The sequence below is a fragment of the Lygodium microphyllum genome, chromosome 10 (assembly GCF_053477565.2).
Source record: "Lygodium microphyllum isolate KBCC chromosome 10, Lygodium_microphyllum_v1.1.10, whole genome shotgun sequence".
Lineage (NCBI taxonomy): Eukaryota > Viridiplantae > Streptophyta > Polypodiopsida > Schizaeales > Lygodiaceae > Lygodium > Lygodium microphyllum.
In genome coordinates this window covers 79,187,667-79,193,666 of record NC_141144.1, presented here as the reverse complement: position 1 = coordinate 79,193,666, position 6,000 = coordinate 79,187,667, and positions in this window count along the sequence as shown.

The following is a 6,000-nucleotide window of genomic DNA, read 5'->3' as shown; positions in this document are numbered from 1 at the left end:
CTTTTGGATCCAGTTTCTTCCTTTTTTCATTTGGAATATGCACATAAGCAAGACAACCAAAGACTTTCACGTGACTTACATCCAGCTTATAGCCATACAGCTTCTCAAATGGTGTCATCTCATGAATACCTGCAGTGGGAATCTAATTCAAGATATACATGGTTGTCATAATAGCCTCAACCCAATAATAGAGCAGCATCTTCTTCTCATTCATCATGGCACGAGCAGCTTCCATCAAGTCCCTGTTCTTTCTTTCAGCTACTCCATTCTGCTGAGGAGTGTAGCTGTAGATAAGCTGCCTACATATGCAATTTTCAGCCAGAAAGTTGTCAAACTCATTTGACACATACTCCCCACCGCTATCTGATCTCAAGCAAGAGATATAGCAGTCAAATTCCTTTTCAACCTGCTTTTCAGACTGCTGAAAAAAAACAAACACCTCATCCTTTGTCTTCAGAATGTAAACCCAAGTATAGCGACTGTAATCATCAATGAATGTTACATAATACTTCGAGCCTCCCATGGATGCATTATGGGCTAGCCCCCAAACATCAGCGTGCACTAACTACAATGAATGTGTACTTTGCCTTACATGCCTAACAAATGGCAACCTTGACTACTTACCAAACTAGCAAGCATCACTTACATGACCAATATCTGTATATTGGAACTTGGGTAAACCTGTAACAAGCTTTTTTTCTACATAATTTGCAACCTTTGCAAATTCACATGCCCCACTCTCTTGTGCCAAATTTCCAAATCTCTGATAGTGCCAGAACCATGGGCAAACATAGCTGAATTCAGCTCTGGAAAGGTAGCATCAAGAGTAAACATTCTACCATTCCTGTGGCCATGAGCTATCAACTTGCATCCATTGCCAAACTCTTCAATAAAGCAACCATGCTTATTAAATCTAACATGCAATTTCTGCTTCGTCATCTGACCAATAGACAGTAAGTTCTTCGTAATCGAAGGAACATGCAATATATCATGCAAATTTTTCTTTCTACCATCATGAACCACAAGAGGCACTTTGCCTTTATGCTCAATGCTATGCTGTATGTCATCACCTGTACAAACATAGCCATGTTTTTCAGCCACCATATCAATGAACCAATCATCGTGAGGAGTCATGTGGTTCGATGCCCCTGAATCAATGTACCAAACTGCATCATCAGTGCATTTTTCAGCAACTCTGTCTTTTACATACTGCATGGCAAACAATCTATCTGCTGAAGTATCATCTGCCTGACTAGATGTAGCAAAATGTCCATGTTCTTTGCCTTTCTGATTGCCCTACTTCTTCCAGCAGTCCTTGGCAATATGCCCATACTTCCCGCAGTAATGACAATCCTTATCCTTGTTTGGATTGTCAGATGGACGCTGCTATTGCCAGGAGCCTCTACCTCTAGGGCTAGATCTTCCCTTGCCTCTAACGTTTCCACCACCTCTTGCATTCGATACCTGCTGGTTATTATTGCCATAGGATGCATTTTGCTGGCCTTCTCTACCAGATCCATAGCCTCTACCACAGTTTCCACGGCTGCATTGATTGGAATAGAAAAATGCATCCTTGTTTTTAGAACTGCTAGATCTTGTAGCCAAGCCAAGCTTGACCTCTTCATGGATAAGCAATGCAGCCAGCTCATTGAAATCAGGCATTTCAGCCCGCACAGACACAGAAGTGTCAAAAGACTTATACTCAGGCCCCAAGCCATTCAAAGTCACAGCAACCATGTCTTCATCTTCAACCTATGAACCAATAGATGCCAACTGATCCGCAATGGTCTTTATCTTCGTGACATAATCCTGTATAGATCTGCTCTTCCTCTCCATGTTGTTGAACTTCTGCTTCAACTGTGTCTTCATGGCACTTGTGGTTGTGCCATAATACTTGACCAAAATGTCCCATGCATTCTTAGGAGAGCTGCACTTCATTATCTGCATTATCATGGGATATGAGATACATAAAGAGAGCCAGTGCAAGACTCTATGAGCTCTTTCTATCCAAGCTCGGTGTAATCATCTCTGATCAGTCGTAGGTCGATCTGGGAGCTCAGGTTCAACTTCTACTCTAGTCACCAACTCCCAATAGCCTTTCCCTATTAAGAAGTTCTCCATGCAGAACTTCCATATGGCATAATTGTTAATGTCAAGCTTTTCCCCCACTATTTGGGTTATGTTGTCTGTTCTTTTGTGCATTTGCCATGTTCTAGACTATGCCTGACTACATGCAAGCCAAAGTCTTCCAAACAGTTCAGTTTCAGCCTGCAACTTTTTATGATAGTTTCTAGCACTCTGTGTGCTCAAACAATCAATTCTTTAGCCTAAAAATAGCAATACAATCACCTCCTAACAGTTGGCAATCACTTAGGTATTGCAGCTTGCATATAGAGACTGCATTCAATGCAAAACCAGCATGTATTTGAGCATCCTGTTCATGTACATACAAGCAGTCTGTAGGCTGAAAATGACAGTAAACAACAGCTCCTTTTTTAGCTCAACATAGAGGGTACATGTCCCAAAAACCACTTACAATAGTTTAGAGATCTATCCCTACATCTGGGGTTCCAAGCATGTCAATCTAACACTGAATACATCATGTACTGCAAGTACAAGTGTAGAGTATTCTACCTGCAAATTTCAGTCAACCAAGAACAGTCTAAAGACAATGCATTTTAGTCCCCAATACCCTCAAGGTATCATATCCATATGCTACAACAATTGGAAGCCAATGCATAACCCTGCTAATACCCAAGAGTATCCTATCTTCAGGAGTAAGTGGCATACAAAGTATTCACTGTTTATAAACAGCCAAGACAACTGTAGTACATCTAATTCTAGCTGCAACCATTTTCACTCAACTCCCTTCTCAGTGCTCAAAGCATTTGTAAGAGATATACCATGTCATGAAGCACATAACCCTTCAGGGCCAAGTAATGGACCAAGTAGTGCTTGCTATCCACAAATTCTTGATAGTTTTTCAGCTTGCTTTAAACTTCCAGATCTATGTATTTTCAGTAAGAAATTTCAGCTTCAATGCATAACATCTAGTTTATATGTCTTCTTTGCACGTACCCATGCTCCAGTGGTTGTTTTGGACATGTTTGAGAGCTCCAGACTCATGTTAACCATGGATTCATGCTATATGTACCCTCTATACAGCAAACAGTGAAAAATCCCAAACCTGCAATCAGTGATTTCAGCTCCAAGATGAGCTCACAGTAAACAAGAATGGTTACAGGCCTTCAATCACCCTTCAAAGGGTTCACATAATCTCTTTACCAATCAATGACTGATCAGAATCATGATTTGCAAGCATCTGAGTCCACATTCTGGATGGGCACAGTTCATGCGGATCTGTTGATGTATTCAATAGCCTATACTGGTGGTAATGATGGTAATGAGCACTTTACTCATGCTCAATAGAGCTCCCCACAGGCTCCATAGAGGCCTCAAGTACTTATATCAACCATAGAACTCACAATGAGTAGATGCATACCTCTACAGGAGCAGGAGCAGTTAGCCCTTCTTCTCAAGAACTTTAAAGCTTCAATTTTCTAGCCTTCTTCACAAATGCTTTCCAGAGAGCCCAATCATGGGTGCTCTGATACCATGTTGAGATTGAGAGAGACAGAGACAAAGTGAAGAGCAAGCATACTCTCTTATTCTTCCATTCATTATCTCATTAACCACACACATAGCAAAAGTGTATACAATAGTACTAAGGTCTGTAGGACCATTCACACTGGGTCTAAGACCACCGACTTATTTAATGTCCCACACTTGCTGATACAGCTGGACAAGGCTAATGTCAGTCATACATACTAACAGGAGAATAATATGAGCTTGATATTGTAACACAAAGTGATGTCTCTAATTTTGTTTCTGACTACATTGTATGCCAACGCATAAAAAGACATCATGGTAAGTCATATGGTTTATTACTTCCATTACCTATCCCTAATTCATCTTGGGAGCAGATTTCTATGGACTTCATTACACGTTTACCACAAACTTCTTCACAGAATAATATGATATGAACCATAGTTGATAGATTTAGTAAACAAGATTACTTCATTGCTTGTAAAAAGACCTTAAGTGCTGCACAAGCCGCTAACTTATTTCTCAAGCATATTTTTGTGCAGCATGGATTGTCGAAAATTATTGTGTTCAATCAAGATCCTTGATTCTGTAATAATTTTTGGATTACATTGTTTACTAACTTAGGAACTAAGATTGATTTTAGCTCTGCATTTCATCCAGAGACTAATGGTGAAACAGAGGTTACAAATAGCACAATTTTGGATTTAATCCATGCTTACACAATTTCTTCTCCAGCCACATGGGATAATCATTTGCACCTTTTACAGTTTGCTTACAATAATACCACTCACATTGCTACACAAAAGGCACCTTTTGAAATTGTTTATGGCCACAAATTACCAACTCCCACATTTCGTCTAACACAGAAAATACCTTATGTTGACGATTGGATTCAAAATCATTCAAGTATTTATGAGCAAGTTAAACAAATGCTAGAAAAGGCCCAACAATCATATGTGAAACAAGCAAATAAAAAGAGGCAAGCCATGATTTATAAAGAAGGAGATTATGTTTGATTACGTGTTGAAAAACGTAGACTCCATTGTGCAGAAAAGAACCCGAATGTAAAATTAGCTCCTCGTTTCTATGGACCTTTTAAAATTCTCCATTGTATGAATCCTAATGCTTATAAATTAGAGTTACCTCATCATTGGAAAATCCACAACACTTTTCACATTAGTCGTTTATGTCCCTTCAAAGGTTCTCTTCATGTTCACCCTGTTTTTGACTCACCACCGTTGATTGCAAATGACCATGAAATCCTAATCCCTGAAACAATTATTGATGTTGACTATATGACCACTAGATTTGGAAATACTTATCCTCGTTATCTTTTCAAATTCCACAATAACCTTGTTGAGGAAGCTCAATGGATGCATGCTCGTGATTTGCAATCTTTTTCCAATTTATTGTCTCCACATCCAGCCAATAGCAATTGAGGACAATTGCTATCCCACCCCGGGGGTATGTTGCCAGGTGGCACCTACGCAAAGGGATGAGCACCTTAAATGGTTCTCTTTTGTCTGTACATTGGAAAGATGAGCACCTTAAATGGTTCTCCGTCAATGCAAGGCGCGTTCCTAAGAATTGTCTTAGGCGGAAGGTCGATGGGGACGCCTATCCTTTCCGGGCGTCGATGCGTGTGAACGTGGGTGATACCATTTTATCCACACAAATATTAACATCTTCATGAATTAATTATTGTATGGAATTATAAATTAATTGATTTATGTGGCTAGCTACAATTATTCAATTGGTTATTATTCTAACATGATTTTTTGAATTTTTGGTAGTTGGTGTGTAGAGCAAGGAGAATTGAAAAGCCGCGCCATGCACAAGAATTTTAAAAGATTATTTTCTCAAGAATTTATTTGGCAATTATTGGATAATTGTATTAGATGCACCGCTATTTCTTATAAAGCGTGCGCATAGCCTCTATGTAAATATTTATTAGCAAAATAGATTTTTAGAAGATATGTCCAATAAAATATTAATGGTTCTAGAGAGTTGTGGGATGCACAACTGCTAGCATCCATTAATTCAGATTACTCTATCTCTTTTCCAGTACACTCAAACTCTTTATGCAAAGAGTGATTGTAAAGGGCCTAAATCTTGGGCAAAGAAGATTTCATAATATTATTATAAATATGGCATGAAGGGAGCTGCCCACTTTATGTTGGGGGGAGATTGTACCCAATCTTGTGTCACTTCATCTTACTTTACCCTCTCTTTTAGTCTATTTTTAATTTCTCATGAGTCGTATGCAATTTTATGAGTAAAAGAAAGAAAGAGGGAGCTTGTTCCATTCGCTAAACGCACAAACCACACGTCCGTTGTTCGCAACATGCATTGTGCATATGTGCAAAGTCTCGCATCCACTCCAAAGACAAGATC